Source organism: Octodon degus, unplaced genomic scaffold (genome assembly GCF_000260255.1).
Source record: "Octodon degus isolate 3935 unplaced genomic scaffold, OctDeg1.0 scaffold00170, whole genome shotgun sequence".
NCBI lineage: Eukaryota > Metazoa > Chordata > Mammalia > Rodentia > Octodontidae > Octodon > Octodon degus.
The window spans coordinates 2,349,710-2,362,347 of record NW_004524746.1 but is presented as its reverse complement, the minus strand read 5'-3'; the positions used below and the strand labels follow the sequence as shown (position 1 = coordinate 2,362,347).

The 12,638-nt window shown below is 38.9% G+C and overlaps 1 protein-coding gene across 3 annotated transcripts in view; it reads right to left on the bottom strand.

The window, feature by feature from the left end:
• Cped1 (cadherin like and PC-esterase domain containing 1) overlaps positions 1-12,638 on the bottom strand; it is a 296,384-nt gene that overhangs the window by 53,826 nt on the left and 229,920 nt on the right. The window lies entirely within an intron of this gene.

The window sequence follows — 12,638 nt, the reverse complement described above, 5'->3', positions numbered from 1 at the left end:
AAGGACCGAACTCCTCCACCCCGATTTAGACCTGCTGGTGCTGCCCCACGACCTCCACCAAAGCCCATGTAAGGGGAGCTGGGTCTTAATGGACTGAAAAAAACTCTCTTGAGAAAGAAATAATAAATTGAATGTTATACTTTAAAAAAAAAAAGACCCATTTGTTGTTGGAAATATCAACATATCCAGCACTTAAAAAAGCATTTATCTCTCAGTCTCCCTTATAGTTACATGTGGCTGTGGGACACAGATCCAGAAAAAAAAAATAAAACAATAAAATCTAAGTAAATACTAGCTAAATAAACATCAATTATTGATCCATGGAAAATTTTTATTCCCTTAACACCATTCTTTGTTTATCACCCTGCTTCTCTTTTTGCTTAGAACACAGAGGTGAGCCTGAGGGATGTGCAGCCCTCCTGTGACCATGAGGTAGAGGTGAGCAGGCAGGACAGAGGTGACACTGGGTGTGCAGTGGTAACTCTGGGCTGCCACCTCTACACTTGACCACAAAAGATACAAACTCCTTACTGGGTCAAGCCACTGTAGAAACATAGAATGCAGTCAAACTTCTAGGAGTCAATCAAACTATGTACATGTAAAAGTTTTTCAGAACATGCAAAATTTTTTCAATATCTTCTTTAGATCTTAAAAGAGATTAACCCAGTAGTTCAATTTTAAAACCAAACTTGAAAGGAAAAACTCATTAACATGAGAGCATTGCTTTCTTTGTTTGGATTAGAACTTTCTGTCACTTTCCTGTTTGGTCAGGTCCAGGTACATTCACAAACATGAAAGACAGTTCCTTTGATCTTCAGAGTCTTGTTCTGGAACCTGCGCTTCTGCACACTCAGCAAAAGTGTTCTTCAGCAGAACTGATTAACATGGCAGAATTCCAGAAATCTCCACGCACAGGGTATGCTAAGACTTTGTACAAAAGCTGCGGATTCCTGAGGTGCTTGTCATGGTCTCAGCAGAGCACAGTAAGGTGACACACTAGGATGTCCTGTTCAAACTCGCACAGTGCACATGTTTAGGAAATAATATGCACAACTTACCTAAATTTGTATGAAGCACTGGAGTGAATGACAGAAGGCATCGTGGTGCTCCTGGCTGCACCCCTAACCAACCCATGAATACGTGGCTATTAGTTCTGGCTACTGGTTCATCAGGAAGCCCGTTTTTTTTCCTTGCTAAACTATTTTGCCACAAAGAAAAATGTAATATTTCTCATTTTTAAATGTCATTGCTGTATTTTTACAGCAATACCAAATTGGACTATTTAAGTTGGTATTATCTTATAAAAGCCTCACCTCCCTTTATTGGTCACATGGTGTCGTTCTTTTCAGATTGAAAAAAAAAACCTTTTCTCTCTTAAAATAATTTTAAATGTCTGCCTAAATTTAGAAATATAGATTCACTCACTATGGGACTTCCTGACATATTTTCCCCACTGAGCTCCTAGCATGGTACAAAGGTATCAGCGACACCTGGAGCCCCCTCCCTTACTCAGGCTGAGGCTGTGAGAAATCTTCTCACCAGTAGATCCCCCCACCCCCGGCAGCCCCACATCCTTCGCAGCCTCATGCCTGGACCCAAGTGCAGGCTGCTGTCCACCTCTCCTCTCGCCTGCATGTGCCACACTCCTCCCCTCAGACAACTTAACAGGATTTCACTGGTCCCTGCTACTCTGCAAAATAGAAAGCACATTTTTCCCACAACCATTAAAGCTTCCCATGATATCCCCTCCCCTGGGGATAAAAGAGCTTTCTCAGCAGCTGTCCCTGCGAAGGCTTCCCCACCATCACCTCTTGGTCTCCCTTTGCATAGTCAGGAGGGTTAGATTTCCCGTCACACAGCTGCCTCCTTCACACCATTATTCGATTGTATTAACTTTTGCTGTGACTCAGTTTCCCTGGCTTTTCCCTTGTGGCTAGCTCCTATCAATATTTTAATGCTTTCACATTTGCCAGCAGGACACTTTGGTTATCAGCATTTTCTCTATTTCACAATTTGCCATTAAATGTCCATACAGATCTTTTCTATTTCACTCAATAGGATGTTTAGACAAACTTCAAAACTTTTCCATCAAACCAAAGCTGCTCCACTTTTATTGTTTACTTTTATTTACTATTTTTTTATGTATTTGTACAGGGTCTCACTGCAAAGCTTGGACTTGTAGTGATCCCACTGTTTTTAGCCTCCCCAGTGCTGGGATTACAGGCGTGTACCACCACACTGGATCTTGTGGGACAGCTCAGCACAGCAGGGATCCAGACAGGCGCAGCATATGGTGCCAGGGATTGAACCCCGGTCCTGTGTTTGCCTAAGCAGGCACTTAGGCCACTGAGTTATCTCGCCAGCCCAGCTGCTCCACTTTTAATCTAACATCTTTTCTTTTCTCCAAATAAAACACATTTTTCTCCCGACATTATTCTTGCCTGTCCTTCAGTCATACAGGATTTCCATTCCTATGACCCTAACCCTCAATTTATGTCCATGCTCTCCACTTATGTCCCTAAACAATCCATTCCCTTTCTGTTTTGTCAGAGGTGCACAGCAACACTTTAACTTTGTAAATATATAATTAGTCTTCAGGGAAGGCTCTACATACCTGCTGGGGGAAGCAGCAAAAAGTCACACAAATGTTGAGTAAAAAAGTGTCTCGTTGGTTTCTAGGTACTGCTTGGTAATATTTATTTCTATTATTCCATTTGGAACTCTTCCTGTTCTCCAGAAAGGTTATTTTAACACCTAAGTATTGTTCTATGTTCCCAACCCCCAAATTCAGTACCTCCCAACACCCCAATTTCGGTACTCCATTACTTCAGTACCTTCATTGGTCTCGTTGTACAACATTTTTCTTCCTTCACGAAAAATACACAATGAACCCAGTAGGTAGTAGTTTATTCAGTTTCTTGTCAACTACTGATAACGTGTGAAGATATGTGTTTTCCACTATTTCTTATGTTGCAGCAAGGTAAGTTTCCCTCTATCTGTGAAAGTTTTCCTCTTTCACTTATATTTTCCACTCCATTCTCTTCTTCTTCTGCAAATGCTACCTCCTTTGTTTGGTGAACCTACCCTGTTAGCAAACACCAAGAGCCTTTGAAGATTTCTGTACTGTTGCCTGATCCTTTGGGTATGGGCTTCTCTAGAGCTGTGACCTTGAATCTCTTCCTTTGAGCCCTGATCATTCACCTACACAGCAGAGCCTCTGCTTCAATGTGGATGACTCCCAAGCTGTGCCTCTGTTGAGGCTTCCTGGACACCTCCCTCAGTGTCTCATGGTATCTCAATGCAGTGTAACTAGGAAAGACATTATAGTTTGGGTCAAAATTCATTCTGATTTTCATTTTCCTTGTGTTCCTCTCCTAAAGTGAATAGCACAAACAGACCTCCATAATATATTATATATGTATTACATTATAGTTATATATTGTTATATATTACATATGATATATTGTAGGGTCAAGAATGGCCTTTGACCCAATTCTGGCCAGTGAGGTGGAAATAGAAACTGGAAGTCACTGTGATTTTCTGGTGCAGATGCTTGTGTCTTTCTTTCTTTCTTTTTTTTTTTTTTTTGGCTTTTCTTTATTCTTGATTTTTATAACCAAGATCTGATAGCTGAAACTATAATTATCTTTTGTTAAAGAGAAAAGACAGCCTTTCAGCCAGAACTGCCATTTTCCAGTAATTTGCCAAAATGACTAACACAAAGGACAAGAAGAGGGGAACCTGGTAAATGTTTTCCAGACCTTTTAGAAAACATGGGGTTGTTCCTTTGGCCATATACATGCAAATCTACAAAAAGGGTGATATTGTAGACATCAAAGGAATGGGTACTGTGCAAAAAGGAATGCCTCACAAATGTTACCATGGCAAAACGGAAAGAGTCTACAATGTTACCCAGCATGCTGTTGGCATTGTTGTAAACAAGCAAGTTAAGGGCAAGATACTTGTCAAGAGGATTAATGTGAGTATTGAGCATATTAAACACTGAGAGTCATGATAGCTTCCTGAAATGTGTCAAGGAAAATGATCCAAAAAAGAAGGAAGCCAAAGAGAAAGTGAAGTGGTACTTGGGTTCAACTGAAATGCCAGCCTGCCCCTCCCAGAGAAGCACACTTTGTAAGGACCAATGGAAAGGAGCCTGAGTTGTTGGAACCTGTTCCCTATGAATTCACAGCATAAACTGGGGGTGTTGCTCTGCCATTCAGCACCCAATTGGCAACTTAAGCATTCTAGGTCCTACATAAAAATAAAATCATCCTGTGTTATAAGGGTAGTTTTCTTAGTGCAACAGGTATGTGATGCCTTCTTACCTCAGAAATATTTGCATCAGATTCTCACTGTACCTAGTAATTGTGTCTAGTCTTTACTCTTCAGTGTTTTTCTGGCTGAAAGATATTGCTGAGGTATTGTACAGGTATATACTCAAATATTTATAAAATATTTATATTGGCTTGAAGATCATGTAAATCATCATAGGGAAAAGATTTATCAAAATAAATGGAAGTCACTTCAGAAAAAAATGTAAGTCCATTTCAGTTAAATAAATTGTTTAAAGCACCTTTAAAAAAAGAAAGGGCAAAAGAACTGGGATAACTTCATTTATGACATCCTTGAGCTGTTCATGGACTTTTTGTTAAGAGGAAAATACTTCTTGTTTCTTCTGTTGATGACTAGGCTTGCTGTTACTCACAAAATACCCTAACTTGACTTTACAAGGTCTCCTTTCCAAATCTGTTCTCTGCCCCATGGTCTCCATCCTGAGAAGTCAACAGGAATGCAGTTTCCAAGCCAGACACCTCAATTACCCAAGTCTCCCGTCTCTTTTTCCCCCTGCATCCTATCCATCATCAGGTCTTCACAGAAACTTGATTCTCTTGAGTCCGCCTGTTGCTACCTGGATTTCACCTTGATCTCATTGCTGTGTTCATTTACTGTGGTGCTGCTCTGACCTCTTGATTGACTTCTCTGTCACCCATGCATGTATTTTCTACATTACCACTAATGTCATCTTTTGAAAATGCAAATCTTATTAACATCTCTTGCTGCATAAAAGAATTCAAGAGACCACTCTGCATTCAGATTAGAATTAAGCTGTTGCCTTTTTTTTGGCTTGTCTCCCATCTGTCCAATAAACTTCCATTTCACACTTTGTATGACCTAAAAGGCTTCTCATTTGTCCAGTGTTGCTTTTATGTCTTTGTGAGTTCACACACCTGGGTTCTCTGCCTCACCTCACACCAGTTTCTCTGGTACTCCTCCTTCAAGCCGTGCTCCCGCCCCTTCGTTCTCAGGGAAGCTTGCTCTGCCCTACTAGGCCTTGGATGCATGCAGTGTCATTTGCTGCTGCCTTACTCACATTTTCCTTGTCACCTGATCTCCTGCTGGGGGAGCTGGACACAGAATAGACACGCAATAAACATCAATACACACGAATGCTTGAAGGATCAGCCTTGAAGGGGCACATCATGGGGGATGACATAAGCCTGTACAGCTTTCAGGTGGTTCCTTAAAAAAAACCCTATTATGGGCCTCCACTCTTGAGCAAGAAAGCCATAAAGTAAGTTTAATTGAAACCATTTCATTCTCACGATCTGTTCTGAGGCCCTCTCACTTGATTTTGCAAGGATGTAGCAAAAGATGACAAAAATTTCTGAACTGAAATAAAAATTAGGTTAGCACTGAAGGATGAATATAAGATGCACTAATATTGTGCTAGGGAATATTAATTCTATCATTAGAAAATGTTTCATTCATCACTGACATAAAATGAATGTGGAGTTTGAAATAAATTAATTGTAAATAAACTTCAGACAAATTCCCCAAGTACCTTGTTTGACACATTACATAAGTGCTAAAAAGTAAAAGTCATAAAATCTTTGAGGTTTGAGATTTATAGTAGTTTTCCTTTGAAAGTCAGCCTTTAAGCCTCATACTGTATCTCCTTTGGACAAGAGGACTGATATTTCAAAATATGATAAGTAAAAGAATAATGCAAGGTGAGCTGTATGTGACTCACATTCGAGAAGTTTGTTCTAGAAAAATGCCTTATGACTAGAGCACTAATTTTAGGAGATATTTAAAAATTGCCACTTGTGTATATTTAGCATATATATTTGTCTTAAACACAACTACTTGTTCTCTTATCCCTTTAAAATACTACAATCAAGAGTGTGAAGAAGGGCCAGCCAAATAGCTTAGTGGATTAAAGCTCCTGCAAAGCAGGCACAGGGGCCAGGGGTTTGATCCCTGGGCCTGCCATGCTGGCCCCAACCCCTGGGGCGAGCTGAGATGGCAATTGAGACTGGGCATGGTGGTGTTTGCCTGTAATCCCAGCTCTTGGGAGGCTGTAAACATGTGGATCACTATGAGTCAGATCTAGTAGTGAGACCTTGAACACCCTGTAGACCCTTCCCTAAAATAAAAGTGTGAAGAAATCTTAGCAAATAATAATTAATTTGACAAATTTGTCAGACGTTGTTGACTTGAGCCTTTTACAGCTCAGCATATTAATATGGCTTTATTTTTTATACTTTTCTGCTGGATGGTTAATATCAAGATAAAGTAAGACCTATCTAACAAGAAATGTAACTTTTGTATCTGATAAGGACAAATTTGAATTAAGTACATATTCTGCTATATTGTAAACATATACTTTGTAAGTATTTAATGAACACTAGTTGCTAGCTGGAGCTTTAACCCACTTTCCAATCTAATAGAAACCTAGTAGAGACTTGTCAAGATTGTTGAGCATAAAGCAGGAATATAAAGATAATAGTAACTATAATTAAAATAGCTCTATTTTCTTAGCATTTATTAATTACTAGGCATCACATTAAGTAATTTATATATCATCTTCTTATATTTCTCATAGTAACTCCTCACTTCATTCTAGAAATAGGAGAATGCTCTATTACCAAGAGGCAAGATCTGCAATATGAGTCTGGCACCTCAGACCTCCGCTACCTCACCTGCCAATGTCGTAGAGTTCCCCAAGGCATAGCAAGGCATTGTCCTTGCCGTATGATGTCAGGCTTTCAGGGAAAGGTCTAATGCTTCCTCCGCATCCTTCACTTCACCTTTGCCCTAAGCCCCCTGAGCCCTGGTTCCTTAAAGTTAACTTGTATTGCTTTATGCCTGTGAAGATATGGCCCGGGTTTGGCATAAATCAATCAATGATGTAAGCCCCAATCAGAAGACTTGTAATTATCTTCCCACTCCTGGTGTTTCGGTGTGAGTCTGGACATTTAATAAACATTTGAAACCTGTTTCCCAGCTGAAGATGTTGTCAGTATATGGGATCAATGGAAGGAAAAGAAAGAAATGGGTGTAGGGATGGAACCTTGCTCCATGCAAAGGCCATTGGGACAGAGAAAGAAGAACAAGAACAGAGGAATGAACACGGGTTGGCCATGGTGGTGCACTCATGTCATCCTGACTCAGGAGACGGAGGCAGGGGGATACCAAGGTGGAGGCTAGCCTGTACAACTCACAAAATAAAAAGGTGTAGAGATGTGACTCAGTGGTAGAGTGTTCTGAGGTTTGAGCTCCAGTACTGGAAAAAAATTAAAAAGGGAAGAGAAGAAAACACAGTAAATATGACCTAGAGAACTAGCCCAGGATTCCTTAGAGCATAGATATTTAGATCATCGGAATGGCCTCCAATATAATTTGGTGGAAACACTTTTGAGTCTCTACAAAGTAAACATGATAGTTCCTATAATTTATCTAGCTCTAGAGTTTTATATTTGTGGTCTTCTTCTTTCCTTCTGAGAAATTTCCAATGGGTTCCCTGCATGAACTTGCATCTTGTTCCAAAAGAATACCTTGTTCCTGTCTTCACATCGTCTCTAAATTTAACAGCCGCTTTCCTGGTATTATAGTCAGTCAGCCACAACACACTGAGTGGCCATTGTGTGGTCCACAGTAGTACATGTTCAATGAATATTTATAATTAACTAAAGTATATTTTAAAAAAATAATTAGAGCTAAATCTATCTGTAATCATTCTTTTCAAACTACATTAATCTTAAAATTGAATGTTTTTAAAGAAGAAGGTACACATATAAACTTTTAAAGAGATTTATGTTTTTATGGAAAACATACATATGAAAATATATTTTAAAGGAATTCCACATGCCTTTAAGGCAGCAATTATACTGTCAAGACTTTGTTTTGCAGATACACTTAATAAAGTACACAAAGATATATGTACAAGGAAATCTCCCAGAGCATTTCTTATTCAAACACAAAGCCTTACACAAGGGGCGGGGAGATGGCTTAGTAGAATAAGCACTTGCCTGGCAAGCGCAAGGGCTTGAGTTCAATCCCCAGTTCTGCCGAGAAAAAAAAAGTCCTACACAATTCAAGTGTTCATTGAGAGGGAAGCAGATCCATAACAGAGATAGATTTATAATCAAATATTTTGTTATTCTTAGAGATGAAGCATGCAGAGCAATGACATGAAAAAAATATGCAACATATATTATCATAAACTTGCAAAGCAAGTTGCAACACATGGTGTGGTCCATGATCTTATATAAGTAAGCTGAAGAGTGAGATATTGTATTTGCTTCACCATGCACATATAAGTTCTGTATTGCTACACAGGAAACTCTAAGGAGTGAGTCATTTATTCTTAGTATATTAAGAAGGGAGGCCAGCTACGGAAAGATAAAAGTGGACTTTTACCCTATGTGTTTTAATATTTTTCATTAACATAAATTATGTTATCATTTTTGAAACTACAAATTAAATAAAACAATAATGAAATGAAAAGCAAATATACAGATAGAAAAGAGCGCGCAGCTCCTTTGGAGGCATACTACATTCCAACAGCTACTGCTGCAGACAAAGTACTAGAAATTGGGTCACTTAGAACAGGAGAAATGGCTGTTGTTCATTTGTTTTTTGTTTTAGGTACATGGGGATAGAACTCCGGATCTTGCATTTGCCAGGCAAGTGCTTATGCCACTGAGCTATCTCGCCGGCCCTTCTTGTATTGTTTCTAATGCTGTTTTCTTCTATCACTATTTTGAATTATTTAAAAATAAAAAACTTGATAATTTATCTTTTTTTAAAAAAAGTGAGTGCACAAAAGAATAAATAAAAATTCGGAGTAAGCAGGTCTGAGTCCTTCTGAAGGTCCTCAGCCTGCGCCGTCACTTAGTGCCTGTCGCAACACTATGGACCCAGAAGGAACAATCTGGAAGCACCCACAGCTGAGGGGGAAGGTGAGCATCTGATCCAGTTTATTATTTATTTATTTATTTATTTATTTACTTTTTGGCAGAGCCAGAGATAGAACTCAGGCCCTTGCACTTGCCAGGCAAGTACTTATTTTACTGAGCTATCTCCCCAGCCCTTCTTGTATTGTTTCTAATGCTGTTTGTTTTTCTTTTCTTTCTTTCTTTTTTTTCCATCACTATATTGAATTCCTTAAAAATAAAAAATTAAAGTGATAATTTATTTATTTTTTAAATACGAGTGCACAATAAATAAATAAATAAATAAATAAATAAATAAAAATTGAGAGTCCACTGGTCTGAGTCCTTCCAAGGGTCCTCAGCCTGCGTGGTCACTTAGTGCCTGTCACAACGCTATGGACTCAGAGGGAGCAATCCGGAAGCACCTGCAGCTGAGGGGAAGGTGAGCATCTGATCCGCGTGAAACAGCACTTGAGTTGAGAGTAAGCTAGGAGAAGGTAGGAGCAGTCAAATGGCTTTGGAATCGTGATTTTCATGGTGGGCTCATTCTAGTGACATGGGCTTCAGGACTACGGCAACGAATCAAACTTCTTCAACTTTCTGTTTAAAAATTCTCATCAGGTAAGCCTCTAAACTGTGCCTTGGTAAAACAAAGAAAATTTTATCAAGTAGCTGTCCTTCAAAAGCAGAGTATAATTGTCTTATTTTTATTTATGCATTATAAATTGTTTGACTTTTATTTACACCTTTTCAAATGAAATATTGTCAGTGAATAAGGTTTACCTATACAATTGTTTTACTTTGAATATTAAAGGAAATATATAGCCAGGGAAGTCATTCTATTTTGTGTAGTAAATGGCCCTAAAAGCAAAGCTAAAATTGCTAAAATTTATAAGCTTCAAAGCTTGATGCTGCTTTGCTTTAGTGAGAAATTAAAAATAAGTTCTATAATTTAATGTTCTAAGAAATAACTGAACCTATGGTGCATAGCAGGCTAGATTACATGTGGCATTCATAACCTTCCTAAGGATGCATTTGAATCCAAATATGATGAGCCGTCCCACAATGTGATGCCATTGGGTAGACTCCCACCACACACAAACATCAGCTAAAGAGTGATGATGCTTTGTACTATGAATTTTAAATTAGCCCACAAAGAACTCAAAAAAAGGAAAGCTGAAACAAATTGTAAGCAGATGACTTCATTATTTTCAATTAAAATGTATTAATATGACATCAATATTTGGAATACTTCTCATGCATTCCATACCTCTGAACTAATGTAAAACTTTCCTTCTTTTTTTCTTTTCCTAAACTCACATGGCCTTCAAATCAATTAGGTCGGGGCTAGCATGGTCCTGAATGCTGATGTCCACTCTGAAATGCACTCTTTAGTCTCAAATTAGAAATATGTACGAGGCTCTGGGCTTTGTAGAATGTGGACTGGAAAATGTGGGGAGATGGGGCATGTAAAATGACTAATGCCTCCCACTTCCAGTGACTTAGAGACTCCAAGGGAAGCAGCCTTTATTGTGGTCTCTCAGGACTCTGAGTTTTAGTTCCAGATGGAATCCAGAAGGGTGGATGCAAATGAAAATGAAAAGGAAGAATGTATTTATATGTTTAGTTACATGAAAATGCTCAGCTCTTTCTGATTTGTGACCAAAGAAGTGTGAGCTTGGAGTTGGATCCTCTCATACTTTGAAAAATTTGGTTCAGTTTGGGAAATGACAAAACAATAGCAACAACACAACAACATCAAGTGAAGTTTATTTCAAATGCCACTGGAGCAAACCTAGTTTTTGTAGGCTGAAGCAGAAAAAGCAGGAATTGGAAATAGGCCATAAGCCACAGAGATATTTCTAAAGACAACCCTCAGTTGACAACTGCTGTACAGTGCCAGTTATAGTGACAAAAATGCAACAAATATTGGCCAGGTGATAAGTATGAAGCAAGTCTGCTGAGCAGGCATTGATCACACAAAATAAAATGATTATTATCATAAGAATTTTGGCTTGTACATTCTCACCCATAAATAGCCCATTAATAAAACATATGAAGTTGTGACTCTTAAAGATGTAACTTCTGTAAGGAATCTTGAGTGGCTCGAGCAGAACTGAACAGTATATAAAGCATGCAGCTACTCCTGTTTTGAGAACTGTGAGGGCACTTGGTGTTCAAACACACTTGCATTGGCAACTGCTGCACAAATTCACCTGTGTCTATACATATCTGCCTGTGCACACATGTGTACATGTACAGTGACTCAGTGCTTCAAAGTGGAGTTTTAAAACTTGAAAGGAACTTGAATACCTACAAACAAGTCTAACTTTGCCTCAAGGGCCAGTGGCATAATGCTTTCTTCTAAAAATGCTTTCAGATACTGTGAGGTCCTGGGATGTCTAATGAACAGTGAGGATAGCACAGTAAGAGAAATATTTGGGAGCCACCATGTTAACTGTTAAGAACACCAGCTAGCCATCATGTCCTCTCAAGTCTGTTGCAAGTGTATATTAACGTACCACATCGAGCCTTTGCAACATTTAATAAATGCAACAGAAATGTAAATATCAAAACAGACTAGTAGACTAAAACACATATCAGAGTCCATTAAAAATTGATGTGATTAATGGTTAACAGATACCTTTGGGGAATGGTAATAGTAGATGCTGGGAAATATGAAAATATAGCATCTTCTGTAAGTTTATCTTAGCTTAAACAAAAGCAGAGCTAGTTAACATAATAATTAGCATTGTTACTTGGAATTAGGAGAGGCAAAATGAATAGAACCCCAACAAACATTTTAGGGAATTGTATTTCTAGTGACACCACAAGCCTGGCTTGCAAGAAGTCTTTGATTACTTGATGTCTAAAATGAACCTGGGTCTGAATCTGGCCCTGTTAGGAATAGGATGCAAAACCTGTACAGACAACCTCCACTCAGAGCACATGTTTAGTCAATTCTGGATAAAAGGAAGAAAAAAATGTTCTCAGAAAAGGCAACCTTCAAAGGAGTTCATCCAGCCAGTAATGACTGACATAACCACGGAATCCTTGTAAACCTTCCCACTTACATCCATCATTGCTGTGGACAACTGACCACAGTATTTTTGCCTTTTCCCTTTTCCCACATGGGGGTTTTCTTTGAGGTTATTCTCCATGTTGGGTTTGGAGAAAACATGTCACACAACTTGTTCTTTTGTCTGTATGTTACTGGACCATGAAGAAAAACTTCTGGGATGAATACATCTCCAAGAAGTCTTAGTTTTGGAACACAGTAGTCTCCTTCAGAGAGGTTAAGGGTTCTTTTATAGTGAAGAAGGGTCTTCCTGGGTAGGTGGGTGGTGAAAGCCAGAGGTTTAGGGTTTAACAGTCTGCTGATTTCTCCTCCTCCTCCTCCTCCTCCTCCTCCTCCTC